At 34.6% G+C, this 18,443-nt stretch overlaps 1 non-coding gene across 1 annotated transcript; it reads right to left on the bottom strand.

Annotated features, from left to right (window-relative positions):
- Nucleotides 1–10,157: 10,157 nt before the first annotated feature.
- Nucleotides 10,158–10,231, bottom strand: TRNAA-GGC (transfer RNA alanine (anticodon GGC)). The gene has a single exon. It is a non-coding gene; the product is annotated as a tRNA-Ala (tRNA).
- Between the last annotated feature and the right edge of the window lie 8,212 nt (nucleotides 10,232–18,443).

Below are 18,443 nucleotides of genomic sequence, written 5' to 3'. Positions count from 1 at the left end.
TATTTCTTTGTCATTTAGCAAAAAATCTTTTAATTAAAATATTTATCCTTTGGACTTCGTTTTAAACGTTATTTCTAGTTAAAATGACTAGAAAATGAAAAGCTGTTTTCAGCTAAAACGCAATTCATGTAACTGATATTTTAAAAAAAAATTGACAAGAATGCAAAATTTATGGAAGTCTAGCAATCGAAAAATCTTAATTTTCTTGTGTGAGCACTGAAAATAACTGTAGAAGGAAAGAAGAAAATTAGGGAGAAAAGTAAGCAAAAATTTGCAGGGAAATTTGGCTGTCAGACATACCAAGATGTTTCAAAAAGTTGGACGCTTTTGAAGATACTTTCAGGATACTTCAAAGAATTTAGGTGTTCAAAGAGAAAACACTTGGACTTGTACACCAGCAAATACCATCAATTGAGCCTGTGTTAACAGAAAAGACAAAAACGATAATATTGCAGATTAAAGTGAAGAGCGACTGGTTTTAGACTATATGGTTATATAAATTTAAATTACGTTATAGAACATCATATCATATCATAAACGGAGAATCCCATGATTTCTCAATCGAATTATTTGAAGATTCAGGAGTTTATCCAGTGATGTATGTGGATGTCAAGATTCAGGAGTTTATCCAGTGATGTATGTGGATGTCACCTAAAGACTTTTTTTTTTTCCTCCTGATGAAACAGTGGCCGAGCGGTAAAGTTGCTGGACACTGGTAGTTCGGTCCGAGGTTCGAATCGCGCGAACGGCCTGGCTGCATGGACGTTTTCGTGTTTTTCCCCATGTGTAACGTGTATACGAGCCAGTTTCCCTTAGAAAGTCCTCCACGAAGGCATCCCCCCTTAGGCAGATAGCCCTAGTGTGCTTTGCCATAATTCAATACACCTTAATGAAACCAGTCTTTCCTTTTATCTCATACCTTCAAAATGTTTAGCCTCTGAAGACTGATAAAGGCTCTGATGAAATGAATTGAATTGGATTATTAAGTTATGGCAAAGCAGGGCTATCTGCCTAAAAGGAAGGATGCCTTCGTAAGAAATTTCTAAGGAAAATCAGCTGGCATACACGTTACACACGTTTGAGAAAATCCACGAAAATGCCCATGCAACCAGCCCGTTTACCGGGATTCGAACCCCGGAGTCAACTACCAGTGTTCAGCGACTTTACCACTCGTTTGTGGTCGTTTGTGGGCCTTTATGAAATGAAAGGCGATAACTTTATTTAAAATGATAGTCAGAAATACCAAGATGTTTCGAAAAGTTGGATGCTTTTTAATATACTTACTGAATGCCTAAAGAAAAAGAGCAAGAATGAAGCAGAATGCATGAAGAAAAAGAGAAGAAAAAATAAATTTTTCCGTAAAATTTAGTATTTGTACTTTTTTTAATTTAAAACTTTTTAATCTTATGATATTAGATTCTTACGGTTTCAAAAATAAAATATTTGAATAAAATATGAATAACATTTTAAGAAACCAAATGTAGGATAAAATTGTGTAAAGCAATGGGCACAATGATAAAACTGTTTAAAGCAGTGCATACAAGTCATCCTAAGTTAAAATATCGGTTATACATCTGTCTTATTTACGTAGTATATCTTTTCTGAACGGAACATTGAAAGGCGTGTTAAATGTGCTTTACTGTATTTTCTCTTTTAATATATGCGGTTTTCAAATGAATCGTAGTGTAGATTACAAAGTATTCTTCCGAAAGAAACGCAATTCAAATAAATAAAATCAAATTCTGGAAAATTTGTATTTTCTCCTTTAATATAGTATGCAGTTTTCAAATGCATCGTAGTCTGGGTTACAAAGAATTCTTCCGAAAGAAACGCAATTCAAATAAATTACCTAAAATAGTAACTATGACTAAAAATATAGTATAAAGAAAACTATTTGAAAATAAAATAAACGATGCGCCTTTGATTTAAACTACGCAGTTAGAATGAGTAAATAGAAATTTTTAAAACAGTTATTCGAAAGAAACTATGCAACGTAAACAATTAAAATAAATTCGAAAAAGAAAAAATTGCTTAAAATTATAATAACAATTATAATTAAAAATATAAGATAAAGAACATTATTTGAAAGAAGGAACGATTGAATCTTTTTTTCCTCTCACGCACTATGTAAAAATGGAAATGAAAATAGGTTGCCACATATTAAGAAGTTCGCCAAGTAAACTAATTTTGGCACAAACTGAATAAAAAGCGCCAACATAAATTGTTGAATTTCTCCGTAAATTTCGCACCAAATTTTACGAAATTTAATATAACATAATATTTAGGCATAATTTGAGTCGTAGAATCGAAATATGTAAAAAAAATTGGTACGTTATTTCAGAAAAAGTTCGATTTTATGTCAAAATACCTATGTTAGAATAGTGCTATATATAAATCGAATATATATCCTGAGTCGCGCTTTCGAGACATGAGGAACGCAATTTGAATTTCGTGAATCGGCCCAGTAGAACGGGAGATATAGAACTGTCCCCCCCCCCCTCTTTTTTTTTTTTTTTTTTTTTTTTCCCTGAGCGGTGTACATATTTGACAGGTTGGTTGACTAAATTTAGAAATCACCATAGTAAGGCAGTTAAAAAAATTTTAGGTAAAAAAAGCTTTAACTGATACTGAAGCTCCTAAAATTCCTGATGAGTTCATCTAACTCATTATGAAATGGTGAAAAGTTATTTCCAGAATAAATTTATAACATTGAGAAAACTGGCAGCATGGGCTCTGAAATATTTCGGAAATCTCTGCAGAAAGATCCCCAAAGGGTGGCAAAGGTTCCAAAGAGAAGTTAATGAGCTTGGCTTGTACAAATGATGCAAGAATAAACTTTTCATAATCTGAAAAAAACTACACAACTTTGGGCATTTAAAGGACTAAAGACTTTCCCAGTCATCTTATTAAAACAAAAGAACTTACACAAGCATTAATGAATGAGTGGTTTGGAAACATTTCATACATGAAGATCAGCAACATTTGAAATTGGTTTACTGGATGATGCAAAAATTGTCTTGAGTACAGACAACTGTTGAGTTCATACTTCACTTAAAATTTTATCAAAAGATGATGTCGTTGTCCTGTTCTTTCTTTCACATTGTACCTTCATGATTCAACGAATGGATATCAGAGCGCTGCATGCACTAAAATGCAGATGTAAAATAGCCTTTGTGCTAAATTTTCTGAAGAGTGGCAAGACAGATTCAGAAATTTTTGAAATACTTTAACATAAAATCTGTTATGGGGAACATTGCAAATTCATGGGAGGATATGTCTGCATATATATACATATATATATATATATATATTAATACTTGAGTTAATTTATGGCCATCTACCATATTTTATGGTGATGATGATGACGACAGCCACAAAATTTAAGATTTTTGGATATTGAAAGCAAAAGGCAAAATTTTCCAATGGAGAGTTTATGAAATAACAATTTCATTGTGACAACATGTCTGAAATCTGTGGTATGATTTAAACTCTGAAAAATATGGCTGCTAATAGTGAAGAAAATGACAGATTGTTCAGAACTAAAAGATTTTGTTTGACAGTTTAGTGAGAATTCAATAAATGGAACTTTATAACTGAACAAAAAATTGTCTTTATTATTCAAAAAAATATCTTTAAAATTTAGTCAAGAAATGAAATGTTTGAACAACTTGCATTGAAAGAATTGCATAACAAAACAAATGAATACTGAGCTCTTTTTGTGAATTTTGTTTCCTTTGAAGGTCGTAAATGCTTCATTATTTCCTAAATAGCTATTTCATAATTTCTACATATTTTTTAGAAATGTAAGTAGAAGAGTAAGGATGCATCAACATTTCATTATGTTGGTTATTTAGTACAAAAAAGCATCAAAAAGATGCTTTCGTAAAGGATGTTCTCATAGTAGCTGCTTGTTAAACATGTAGATAGCCAAAATAAACATAGCTAATTTTGCTGTTTGGCCTTTGAAATCAACATGCAACTAACTCTCTATCTTTTTTTTTTTTTTTTTTCCCTGTACAAAGCGAATTTTAAATCGTGCAAAGTTCTCTTAAACTATGTATTTGAAGATTTAAAATTAAGTGTACAGCTCTTATTATTCTAACACTTTTATCACTAGATAAAATGTTTTTAATGAATGATCCATGCAAGATTTTGTTTTGAGAAAAAAAAATATTCATGAGAAAACGAATACAGGAACTTCATCAAAATTTATGTGAATTGTCAAATTCTGCCTGTTCTCTTGCATGCATTTGTAAGAGACTTGTTTCTGACTTTTTAATGTACCTTATCTTTATTGTTAACCGATTTTTAACCACTACTCGTTATTACTTTCTTCTTTCTAATGTTGTTATGTTTTCCCAGTTTTTCCTTCAAATTGGTTGCCAGTTTAGTTAACAGATACTTCATTTAATAGAAGTTCTACTATGTTTTGTAAAACATTTTAGCCAAATGAAGCTAGGTTTTATAAACTATTTAAAAAGTTTCATGAAGGAATTAATTGTGTTACCTATTGTAGTCAGTGTGGTTGTGATACTGTGAGATATTTTAAAATTATTTTTTAATTCTTTATTTTATTATAGATAGCCATACAAGATATTCTAGAGCCTGTACACTGGATTAAGGTGACAATAATGTTAAAAGAAACATGGGCAGGTGATTTTAATTTCTCGTAAAATTAATACTCTCCGTTACTCGCTAAAAAATAACATTTAACGACATTAAATTAACCAACATACTGACACTATCAATTACCAATGTATTGACATACATTATCATTCTGCAGCATTTTATTCCTTTAGTAATAAAGTAATGAATTTGTAGAGTTATTCGGTTATTTTGAAACAGGAGACATAAAAAATGTGCATTGCCGTCGCCGGAATTTGAAACTGCACTCCTCGAATGCGCGCTGAGTTTGCTACCGTTACATCAACAAGGCTTGCTGGAAAGAGGCAGAAAATACCTTACATACTGTCCTCATTTAAAGGAGGATTGGGGATTAGGGATCCAAATGTCAAATCTTGGTGGTGACAAATTATCCCCAGTACCTTTTATTTCGGATGCCACTGTAGACTCATTGTTTTTTTTGGGGGGGAAGGTATAGACGAAAAATGAGCAATGCTCTCGTCGCAACTCGAAAGTGGACCTGTCGAATACGCGCCGAGTGTGGTACCGTTACATCACAAAGACATGCTTGAAGAAGGGAGATTATATCATGTATATTCATTCTTTTAAAGGGCGACTGGAGATTAGGGACCCAATTGACAAATCCTGGTGGTCGAATACCTTTTACTTCGGGTGCCACTGTAGAATTTGTAGAAGCAAGAGATGTGAAAAATGAGCAATGCCCTGGCAGGGATTCGAACCTGTGACCTCGTGATTTTATCTTATCAAGCCTTTTGCCAGTGGCGTAGCTAGGGAGGAGAAGGGGGGACATCTGTTCCCGGGCGCAGCATCCAAGGGGCGCCAAATTGATGCTACGAAATTTTTTAATGAAATATTTTCCATTTTTGGCACACAGAAAGAGGCGCGAATTCTTCAATTGTTCCTGGGCGTTGGACACTCTAGCTACGCCCCTGCCTTTTGCGATGAATTTATTGAGAATGTTTATTGTAGAAGTCTCTTCGTAAGAAGAAAACAGCTTCTTTCTTTCTTAAGACATTCCTTAAGCAGATGGTTTTTACTTGTGTTAGAATCTATTAAATAAATAGCTGTTTTGAAAGAGAGATTATCAACTATAGAATCACTGTCTTAATACTGATACTCAAAATCTCTCTAGAAATGACATTTCTAAGATTCAAAAATTTAGGCACAAGCCAAGGCCAGTGATAGACATTCTGGTGCAATCTTTGCGGGTCCTAAAGTCTGTTGTCCGGCGCCTCCCTGAATTCCAAACATTTTGCCATCACTAAATTATTCCTTACTTCTCTAGAGTAAACGTCGCGTTGAAGGTATGGCCAAGAATATTGATGAACAGGTCAAAAATGATTTGTTATCTTGTGACATAATTAGCATTGCAGTTGACGAAAGTACCGACATAAATAGTATTGGTAGGCTTGCAATAATTATTACATTTGCATCAATAAATAGCTCGAATGTCAATGAAGAACTATGCGTTCTTGCTTCAGTGAATGACACCACCAAAGGCACTGATATTTTTCGTCAAGTACAAGAGTTTACAAATTTCAAAAATGGGCAAGTATTGGATTTAAAAAGTAAATTGTTTTCCATAACAACTGACGGTGCTCCAAGTATAAGAGGAAAAACTGTTGGATTTGTAAAACTAATGGAAAATGAACTTGGCCATTCACTTTTATCGTTTCATTGAATCATACATGAAGAAAATTTATTTGCAAAGGCATCTACACAACAACTTAAGGATGTAATGGAAAAAATTGTTAAGATCGTAAACATGATAATAGCGCGATCAGCATTAATACACAGGCGCTTTAAAGCTTTTTTGGAGGAAATTGAATCGAAATATGGAGATTTGTTATTACATTCTGAAATGCGTTTGTTAAGTCGGGGCAAAGTTCTTAATAGATTTGTAGAGTGTTTTGATGATATACAAATATTTCTTCACGAAATCGGTGAAAATGATCTCGAACTCAATGATAAACAATGGTTTTTAAGACTTTTGTTAAGTTTTGTTTTTTTTAAGACTTTTTGTTTAACAGACATAATGAATCATTATAATGATTTCAACGTACTACTCCAAGGAAATAACCACACAATTTTGAAAATGTATGAGGAATGGAAGAGTTTTACTTCAAAATTGATATTATTTGAAACTGACATAAAAACTGAAAAATTTCATTTCCTTCCCTTGTTAAAAAGGGAACATGAAAAAGAAAATATCGATGAACGCAATCTAAATATGTTCGAAACTTGGATTTCGGTCATTAAAAGTGAATATGAAAGTCGGTTTCAAAGTCTTAAGAAACATGGAGAAATGTTTACATTTATAATAAAGCCCGATGAAATAGAAGAAAATATTATAAATTTGAAGTATTTTGAATATCTAAGAATTGACAATTTTAGTTTAGAAATGATTGATTTTAAAATTTCAACATTATGGACGGATAAATTCAAGAAATTGCGGAACGATTTCGAAAATACAGAAGATAATTATTCTCTCATGATATCAACATGTTGGGCAACACTTCCTACGAGGTTTTCATCATTAAAAAAAAAATTGCCTTTGCTATTTTGTCCACATTCGGGTCCACTTATAAATGTGAGCAAATATTTTCACAAATGAAATTTATTTTAAGCAAAAACAGAAGTAGGTTAAATATTGAAAATTCTTCGCGAATTTCATTTCTCTTGCATCGAAATTGATGAGCTAATTTCTCTCTCTCATCTCTGTTTGAAACAAACACATTTTGCTTTCCAAAATAAATATTACAAGCAAACTGAGGGATTAGCCATGGGAAGACCCCTCGGTCCCATCCTGGCTGATATCTACATGCATTATTATGAATCAAAATTGTTTGAAACTTTAAACTTCCCGGCATGGTTCCGCTACGTAGACGATACTTTTACTCTGTTTGAAGGTAATAAAGACGATTTAAAGTTCTTTCAACAGTGAATTCTATTGATCCTGGTATTCAGTTCACTTTTGAACTTAAGACTTGCAATTCTCTTCCGTTTCTCGACATTCTCGTCACACGTAACACATCCAACTTCAGTACTACGGTTTAACGTAAACCTTCATCGGTTTGCCTTCCACCACACTTTAAATCATGTCATCCGACTAAACAAAAGTTAGCTTTATTTTATACCTATGTTTTCCGTACTCTTCAAGTTTGCTCCTCCAGACTAGCCCTTGATGAAGAACTAAATAATTTAAAAGCAATAGCTATTGACAGGGGCTTTTCACCCAACATTATTAATCAAGCAGTTAAAAAATTCTCATCTCAACTCACTAAAAGGCAGTGGCGTAGCGAGAGGGGGGCAAGGGGGTGCATGATGCCCCGAGCGCCGCTCGTACAGGGGCGCCAAATGGTCTCCAAACAAGATTTTCCGGAAAATTTCAGTTTTTATTTTGATCGATTTCTGGAAAATATATTTAAAATTAATAACTATTGTAATATAATTAATTATTTATTTTCTTGATTTGTGTAATAAAATGCTTGCAGTACATCAGCCAAAATGTTCTTTCTGACCACTTTATTTCTCCAAAGTAGAGATATATATTTAAACGAAATGCACGTATATTTCCCGCTTTTTATTTTAAAACGATAACAGGACCTTGTCCCGAATTTCTCAAATATATCCAGTTTCCAAAATCCGATTCCATAATCTGGAAATGACATTTTTTGAGATTCCGCTACAATGGATTGCGTTTGACTCTCCTGTAAACGGCTGATGGCCTTCCTGGCTACTGATTCAACTAAGTCATCTTGCTGAGACGTCCTATATTCACTGCTACGAAGCATTCAACGCATGTGAATTGTTTTTAATCTTCTATTACAAAAGGGATACTGCAGGTCGTTCCTTACTCCTTATCTAAAACGCATAGTTTTCGACGTCACAGACTAAATTTGCATATTCCCAACTTTGCAAACGTTATAATTTTCCTGTATAATCTCTTCTATTTTCTTTTGTTCAAAAATGCTATCGATTATATGGTTATTTCATACCGAACCGACAATACACCCTAATTGTTTTGAGCAGTGAATGTGACTGCATGACGTTACTCCGCAGTAGAAAAGAAACAGAACCTAAAACTCAACTGCAGATCTATAGAGAATATGTTTTTCCAAACCTAAGAGTCGCACTTTAAATACTACTTACTATGAACGTTCGTTCAGCAAATTAAAATAAATTTTCACATATTTACAATCAACGGTGGGACAACATCCCCTAAGTCATCTAGCATTTTTAAGTGTGGAAAGAGAAAAATTTGAAAGGATCGACTTTGATGAAGTAAATGATAAATTTGCTTCTAAATTTTCAAGGTAAGAAAAATGTATACATAATAATTAATTTTATTCATGTATTATATTATTATTAATAAATATAAGAGCTCGACCAGGTCGAGGTGCATGTGATTGAAGCGAGATGAGGACAAATTAAAATTTTTAAGTTGGCTGGTGGTGTGTCTGACAATTTTAGATCTTTGGCACTCCAAGCATGATGGTGTCCAGTTGGCTATGTCTTTTTGCATGCTATTCCATACGAAACGTTGCTATATCAGTTTCCTTGAAGCCTTGATGCCAGGATGTGACAGACGATGTAACTGACTAAAAAGGGCATGACGAAACACGGAGGGAACATAAGGTCGAAATCTTGAATCCTGAACATCACAATAAAGTGATTTTCCAGGTGACAGCTGCATAGGCTGCAAGTTGAGATTGGCGAAAGATTTGCTTTTCAAGAGGGTTTGCAGTTCTGAATCCCGGTGTTGTTCATCCGCAAGGGCAGCAAAGTTTATTGGCGAAGGAACGGCTAGTTCTTCAATACGAGACAAGTCTGCTACAATATTCTGCGAACCCGCAATATAACGGATTTATCTGTTGAAAATTGCCCTATAAAGTCTAGGTGTCTCATTTGACGAGGAGAAGCTTTATCCGAACGCTGCTGAAAAGTATAGATTAAGGGTTTGTGATCTGTGAAGATCATGAAAACGCGTCCCTATAGCATATGCCGATAATATTTGACAGCTTCATAAATTCCTAATAATTCGCGATCGTAAGTGCTGTATCTGGTTTGTGCTAGTGAGAGTTTTTTAGAAAAATATGTTTATATTTTTCTAAAAAACTGTGGTTTTTAGAAAAATAAGTGGTATAATTCTTGACCTTTTTGTTTTAAAACTGCTCCTATACCTGTCGTTGATTTGTCAACGTGTAGAGATATTAGGTTATTTTTTGGAAGCAGAAGAGATGAAAAATATGCAACGCCTTCGCCGGGAATCGAAACGCGGACCTCTGGAGTACTGGCCCAGCGTGCAGAACCACTACACCACGAAGGCACGCTAGGAAAGCGGGATAAATACCTTATAAACTCCCTTTTTTAAAGGGCGACTGGAGTTTTTAGGGGACGCAATCGCCAGATCCTGGGTGTGGAGAATCCTCATTCAACACCCCTTTTATTTTAGGCGCCACTGTAGAGACATTAGGACATTTGGAAGCAAGAGAGATTGAAAAAATAGCAATCGCCTTCGCCGGGAATCGAACCGCGGACCTCTGGAGTGCCGGCCCAGCGTGTAGAACCACTACACCACGAAAGCATGCTAGGAAAGCGGGAGTCCCTCACCTTATAAACGTAGAGTGATAATGGTTTAGATGCGGAAGGATACTGCAAATTTGTTGCCGAAATTAAATCATTTTTGCATTTTTGGAAGGCTTCGCGAGATTCTGCGGTCCAGGTTATAACACGTTTATCGTTTTTCTTGATTCCAACCAAAAAGGAATTTAGAGGTGCTTGTATGGTTGCTGCATGAGGTAAGAAACGTCGATAAAAATTGAGCATAGCAAGAAATCTTCTTAAGTCGTAAGTTCCTCACTGTAGATGGTTCGGGCATATCGCGGATAGCGGTGACTCTATCTGGAAGGGGTCGAACGCCATCAGAGGAAATTTCATGACCAAGAAAGGATACTCTTGACTGGCCAAAAACGCATTTGGAAGGATTAGGACTGAACCGTACCTTTGAAAACGTTCAAAAACTGTTCTCAAACGTGAAAGGTGTTCTTGCTCTGAAGAGGAGGCGATTAAGACGCCATCAAAATAAGGTACACAAAATTCAAGGCCGTTTAGCACCTGGTTCATGAAGCGTTCGAATGTTTGAGAAGCATTGCATAAGCCGAAGTCATAACCGGAAACTCAAATAGTCCAAAAGGCGTAATAACCGCAGTTTTTGGAATATCAGCTGGCTTAACGGGCACTTTGCGATACACCTGCTTAAGATCAATGGCTGAAAAAATAGCTTTTCACTCGAAAACTTGCATACAGCCCTTGAATGTGAGGGATTGGGTAACGATCAGTAATTGTAGCTGCATTTAACCGGTGATAATTGCCACACGGGCGCCAGTTACCATTTCGTTTCCGAACTAGATGGAGCGGACTGACCCTAGAGCTTTTTGAAGGACGGCAAATTCCCTGTTCCATCATGTATTGAATTTCCTCTTTGGCGGCTTGTTGATGCCATGGGGAGTTACCCGAAATCAGTTTAATGCTCAAATCTTGACTATTGAGAATTACTCCCGGATAAGTTAAGTTGGTTGTGGAATCTATCAAACGGCGATTTTTAAGATCGGCAAGCAAAGGAAATTTTTGAAAAAAATCTGCGCCAATAATAGGACTTGAAACAGTAGCAATAATGAATGGCCATTGGAAGTTGTGGTGCAATCCTAGATCAACAGATATCAGGCGTTCACCAAAAGTTTGAATAGGAGTTCCATTTGCTACATAAAGTTGTAACTTGGTAAGGCGCTTTTGTTCGTGAAAATGTGGTGGAACGACAGAAACATCAAAAGACAAGAACAACAAGAAACTTAGGCCCGAATTCTTTTCGATGAGAAAAAGGCGTGCAAAATTCCAGCCGCTGTCGTTCACAACTTCAAGCAACGGCCCTTCTCGTTTCCCTGGTCGTTATAACGACACGGTGGGCGGTATTTGTTTTGCCTTGTTTCGAAATTTGTGGTGGTAAAAACAAATACCCGGTCATGAAAAATTATAATAAATTCATTGTTACCGGTGATTTTAACTCTAAACATCCAAGCTGGGGCGCAGGAGATATTGATGCAAGAAGGCGATTGGTATTTGACTTGATCGTCTCTAATAATATAATTTTACTAAATGATTTGAGTTTTCCTGCAACTTTCAAATCTACCATCGGTGAGGTATGTACTGATCTTGTTATGACCTCACCAGGTTTGTTTATCAATTCTGGAGCTCTGCAAGTTCTGATGGATGAGAGTCTTAGTGATCATCGTTATTTGCAGTTGAATTATGATGAAAATATTCATTGTGCTCCTAAGATTGTTTTAACAAGAGATGTCCACTGGATTACAAGGTATTGTTATAAAATTGCTCCGATAATGCATAAATTTAAATTAGTTTATTGAAGTGTGAGGACTCTGATACAATTGAAAATTGTATTGAAAAATTTTTGAGGATCTGTCTATCGATGTTAAAAAGAAGTTACGAACAAAACAAAAGGGAAGTAGGCAGATTTCGTGGTGGACTCCACAACTTACTTGTATGCGACGCCAGATACGTGCTTTGAGGAAAAGTTCGCAAATTTTGAATTTAACTGACAATATACGTAATGAAAGGAAAATTGCATATAAAAAAGAATTGGCAACTTATAAACGTCTAATTCGGAAGACAAAATTTGAAACTAAGAAGAAATTTTTTCTTAATAATCTTTATTATTATAATGGTTTTTATCGAATTGCCTCTGAAAACGTGAGACGTGCTGTTGCTCTGTATAATCCTCAGCACGCTGATAATTTGATTGAACTCAATAGACAGAAGCTTTTGCAATCACTCAAATTGGGAGCTCCTGAGGATATTTCATTAGATGAGGATAGACTTTCTGAGTGCCCATTGGATGACGCTGTAATTACAGAGGCAGAGATCAGAAGTGCAGTTGAACAAATAAGGCGTCGAAGCGCTCTGGGTCCGGACTGTTTTAATCCTATATTTGTTCAGATTCTAATTTTTACATATCTGGATATTTTTATATTGCTTTTTAATTACTGTTTTAAATTTTATGTGTTTCCAAGAAATTGGAAAATCGGTCGAGTTGTTTTAATTCCAAAGCAGAATGACAGATATAGATCAATTGTACTTTTGAGTGTTTTTGGAAAAGTGTATGAAAGAATCTTGGTTGAGAGATTGAAGTTTTACCTGAATAGTAGAACGATATTCAGTCGGCGACAGTATGGTTTCACAGCTGGCTGTTCTACAGATGATGCATTATATGATACTATTGACTTTATTAGAAGCAATAAGAGTTCGCATCACGTAGCGCTGCTGTCCTTGGATGTTTCGTCTGCATTCGATTCAGTGTGCTGGAACTCTATTTTACAAACCATGATTAACCTTAAATTGCCAAGGAATTTGATTCAATGTTATAGGAGTTATTTTAACAATCGCAAAATCTTGTTTAATGCTTTTAAGGATGAGACTGCAGAGAGAGAACTAGAGATTTTCATTGGTTGTCCGCAGGGCTCCTGCAGTGCTCCCCTGCTCTGGAATATCATATTAAACAAATTTCTTATTTTGGAATTCCCCAGTGATGTTAACTTTATTGCATATGCAGATGATCTTGCTGTTCTGATGTATGGTGCATCATTGGAAAAACTCGAGAAATCATTTGAGAATGTTATGTTAAAACTGGAAAACTGGAGAATCGGCGAGGGTTTTGAATTCAACTTAGAAAAAACTTTTGCAATCATTTTCCCGCGGGCTGGGATCAAAGTGAGAGCTCCACGATTTAGATATCAAAAAAAAAAAAAAAGAATAAAGTTTGTTGATGTTATTAAATATTTGGGAGTCAAGACTGATTGCAAGTTGACCTTCGCAGATCATTTTAAAACAATTCATCGGCTCTCGGATGATATGTTAATGTTTTACAGGAGATCCTTTTTCTAGTGAGACATTTTGTAACAAATCATGCATTCTTAAAGATATTTTGAATAATGTAATTATCCCTAGAGTTTTCTATGGAATTGGTGCCTGGGGATCCAGTGCCGGGTATTTGGTCAGGTTGAGGAACAAACTCGATGCTACAGAGGAGCTGGTGCTTAATGATTACAAGATGTTTCCGTACTGTCTCAACTGAGGTGCTCTGCGTTCTAGCCGGCACGCCGCCTCTTTCAATTTTATATAAATTATATTTTGAAAAATTTTTGTTCAGAACTGGTAGACTTGATTTTAAATTGTATAAAGATATTTTGATTACAAGGCATATGTTTGAAAGAATTAATAATATTTTGGTACATCCTTCTGATTTATGTGTTTTTGAATTTGATTGTAAACTCCCCAATAGTCGGAAAATTGGATATTTATACTGACGGGTCCAGGCAAGATGATAAATTGGGAGCAGCATTTGTGATTTATCATTATGGAACTGAAATTGAAAATAAAAAATATAAGCTTAATAATTATAATTCTGTATTTCAATCGGAATGCTGTGCTTTAGTTAAAGCCTTTCAATGGGTTAAGAAAATTTTGACTTGTGTTAATTCTATTCATATATATACTGACTGTATGTCTTTGCTTCAATCCTTGACCTCGGCCCGTCCTACTAATTTATTAATATTTGATATTAAATGTCTATTGAAATTTTTGATGCAGAATATGTGCATTCATTTACACTGGATAAAAGCGCATGTTGGCTTTGTTGGAAATGAAACGGCCGACGTGCTGGCTAAAGAGGCGACCACTAATGATGATTGTGAATATAAATAGAAATTTCTGGTTTGAGAAGTTATGCAATTAGAAACATGAAAAATTTTTATAATGATATTTGGAATACTACTAGATGGAATGAATCAGAGAGGTGCGTGGGTCTTTTGTATAAAGACCCACGCACAATATATTTTTCGCATAATATATTTTTTTTCTTAAGTATATTAAAATTCAAAATGGTATGCGACCAATTAGTAATATTGATTTAAGCCAGTTTTTAACTGGGCATGGAAGATTTCCCGCGTACCTCTCGAGATTTAATTTACAAAATTCAGACTTGTGTGGTCATTGCCATCAAGTTGGTAACGCAGATCACTTCTTGAATCATTGTTCCTTATTGGAAAATTTGAGAAAGAAATGTTTGGGAGATAAGTCATGGAACTTAAAAATCGTAAAAACATATTCTAAATGTGCAATGGATTTGATCAATTCTAATATTGAATTTGGAATATTTGTTTAGCATTGTGTATATATATCTTTTGATTATATGTATTATATTATCAGTTATGAGTATTTATAGGTTTACTACGAAAATTTTGAAATTTTTCTGTGTACTGTTTTATTTAATGCATTGTGGATGTTTTGTACATGCGGTATTTCGAAGAGATGCAGTTGATTGTTACATAGATATGGCCTTGCAAATGTTGAGATTCCTGATGCAAATGTTGAGAATCCTAAATTATCGAAATTAGTGGTTTTGAGTTTTAGGATTTTGATTTTTAAATTTTAAATTTTATGGAATTTTCATATTTTTTAATTGTAGTTTTTGATTTTAAAATGTTCTGAAATTTTAAAGTTTTAAAATTTTTCTTATATTCTGTTCTTAATGAAGTAATTACTAGGGTTTTAATATGATACATGGCAATCTTAAATTTTTCCAGTTTCGGTTATTGGCAGTCCTGGAGCTTCTTTTCTATGATTATTAAGGATAATTAATACATTTGAATTCAGATAGTAGTAGGACTATTAAAGTAAATTTTTAAAATAAATTAACAGTTTAAATAGAATTATGATTATACAAATAATATGCTATTAAAGCAATACTGTAGGGAATTCGGTTTGACCTTCTGCTGGTTATTTAAATTGGGAATTCCTCGATGGCTTTGGACCGCCTGTGCCTGTTCCGAAAATTCATGTGAATGAATATTTCTTGAGAGTTTCCGCCACTCTGTTTGCTCGTGGGGTTTTTCATTGTGTTTGGATTTTGAATGTTGGTGTTGTGCTTCGTTGTTTGTATGTCTCTTCCTTATTTTTAGTTCGTTAATTAACCTCCAGTTATTTTTAGATAATTAGCTTCTTTTTCTCTCTTCTTTCCTTTTGTGGTTTTGAGGGGGTCGACCTTTCATAATCATATGGTCCATGGGACTAGGAGGATTGGTTCTTCCCTGTATTATGACTATTATGACCCAAAGGAGGGCTTTGATAACGTTTCCTCAGTTGGCTACAGCGTGTATTTCGACCACGTGATGCGGAGCGGTTGCGCTGGAAAGGTTAAGCTTGGATGACTACTAACTGAGCAATCTGTTTGGACAAATCATCAATATAAGCTTGTAACGCCACAATACCTGGACCAGGAGCCTGCACTGCGTGTATTTGCGCTGGAATGGCCATCTCGTGAATTTTATCAGCGATTTCGGGAAGATTTTTAAGTGGCTCGCTACTGGCCGCTAAAATGGTTTGCATGTTAGATGGGAGTCTAGTCATCCATAATGTTTTAAGAATGTTATCCGTTAGGTTACCGGCGACTAAATCTGACATTTTAGACAGCAAGTGAGAAGGCCTCATATCATCCAACCGTAAATCATGCAACAGCTGCTCGAATTTAACTGTCTCGGATTCTTCATAAACAGAAATTAATTTTTTTTTAAAGATTTGTATTTGTCCGCCGTCGATGGATTCAAAATTATTTCATGAGCTGATTGCAGTACCTCTGATTCTAACGCAGCGATTACTGTATAAAATTGAGTTTCGTCGGCAGTAATGTGACTCAACTGCGCATCCAATTGAATGAACCATAACGATGGGTCTCGGCGAGAAAAAGGCGGTGGCTTAACTGCCACTCTCGCCAATTGCGAAGCAACATCGTTGTCAACCACTTTAGCTCAATCAAATATGCACAATAATAATATGTATTCAATATGCAAAATAATAATATGTATAGAAAAATAATCAATATGTATATAGTGACACAGTTTCTTGGTACTTGAAATCAGAGAAATTGGAGGCTCAAATGCAGCAGACGATACATATATCCGCTGAAATTATGACAGAAATATGTTGACTCACCGGAATGCGGCAAAAAGCTTGAAATGACAGGTGAATGTCTTACTTGCATCTCATCACACTGGATAACTTACTGCTGCTCAGAATTTAGACATATAAACTCCATACTTGTGCAACATTGAAGGTTGCCATTCGTAATAAATACGTGTCACCAATTATGGTAGTACAATTTTTTGAGACAGATCGTTAAACGATTATAACAAATGAATGGAACAAATATTATTTTTGTTTTTGGTTGCTATGGGTTATCAGACTGGCAGAGTTGAGTTGTAGTAGGCAAGTTGCTACATATCTGTTTACCTATAATGTATATTAAACTTTTAATTGTTTAAAAACTGTACTTTTTAAAAACACTTATATATATATATGTAAAATAAATAACACCTTTTTAACTAATTCTAGATCATCGTAGGTCTGATTTTTCCGCCGACACAGATGCATTTCCTAATCCAAGGCTAGTGCAGTTAGGTAGTGACTAATCTTTATGTATTTTTGAGTATTTTATGGCAGATTCAGCATTTTATTATTATTTGCATTATTTTCTTATTACGAATATATTCTATACATTATATTACTGAAAGTTTTTTTTGTGTGGGGGGGGGCGCCAAAAAGTTATTTTGCCCCGGGCGCCAGTTATGCTTGCTACGCCACTGCTAAAAGGCACACTCTTGTTTTAGGAGATTATAAAAATTCTGTTGTCATTCCCTTCTTTCCATCAATTAGCTATAAAGTTGCACATATTTTGCAGAAATTTAACTTTCGGGTTGTTTATTCTCCCATCAATAAAATTCCGAGTTCCATATTCAAGGACCCCATTCCGGATATGAATTCCTGGGGTATTTATAGGATTCCTTGCCAGTGGGGTTTAATTTACATTGGCCAAACTAAGAGAGCCTTAAAATTTCGCGTCAAGGAACATGAGGCATTTGTTAGAAAAAAGGAAACACAGAAGTCTGCTGTTGTTCAACATTGTTGGTCCGAAAACCACACTTTCAATTTTTCTGCTACCAAAATTATTCAAAAAACATCTTCCATTGGAGAACTGGATTTTCTAGAGGCATTTCACATTCATAAAAATCTTTCTGTTCTAGTTAACGATCCTAATTCCAATCCAAATTTGCCTTCGGCCTTCAAAGAAATTATGTTTTAGTTCTGGTTTCACCAACAGATGGCGCCACTTGCATATTCTTGTCCAGGCTTTCTTATCTTATCTAATCATTATTTCCTATCTTGCTCATTTGCGGTTTTGCAGCTGAGGATGGTGGTTCCGTAAAACCATCGAAACTAGTCCTGTGAAAATTTTGTAAATATAACGCTGATTTTTGTTGTGAATTATTATGGAAAATGATGCAAACTAAAAACAGAATGTGAAATTTTTGTCTGCTCTTTTGCTCCCCTTCACAAGAAATATTTTTATAATAACTTAAATTCTCGTTGCTTTAATGCATATACATCATTTGCTACAGGGATCTTCATCAAGATAATAAATACATTGAATTCAAGGTTTATTTTTAAAATTAAAAGAGACTAAATGGAAGGTCTTGAGCAGCAGTGAGAGAAACATGTAAATGAAATAATAAATAAATAAAACAATAAATAATTCAAATTAAATAAAATGCTATCAAATAAAAGTATTAATACAAAAAGTAAAATTAAAGATAAATAAAAAAACTAAAGTATGAAAATTAATTTTACAATAACTAAACAAATGTAAAGTGAGTGAGGATAGTATGGATTAA

Source organism: Stegodyphus dumicola, chromosome 4 (assembly GCF_044657685.1).
Source record: "Stegodyphus dumicola isolate Sdum_Otavi_A_Nest chromosome 4, ASM4465768v1".
Taxonomy (NCBI): Eukaryota; Metazoa; Arthropoda; class Arachnida; order Araneae; family Eresidae; genus Stegodyphus; species Stegodyphus dumicola.
This window is presented reverse-complemented; position numbering and strand designations above follow the sequence as displayed.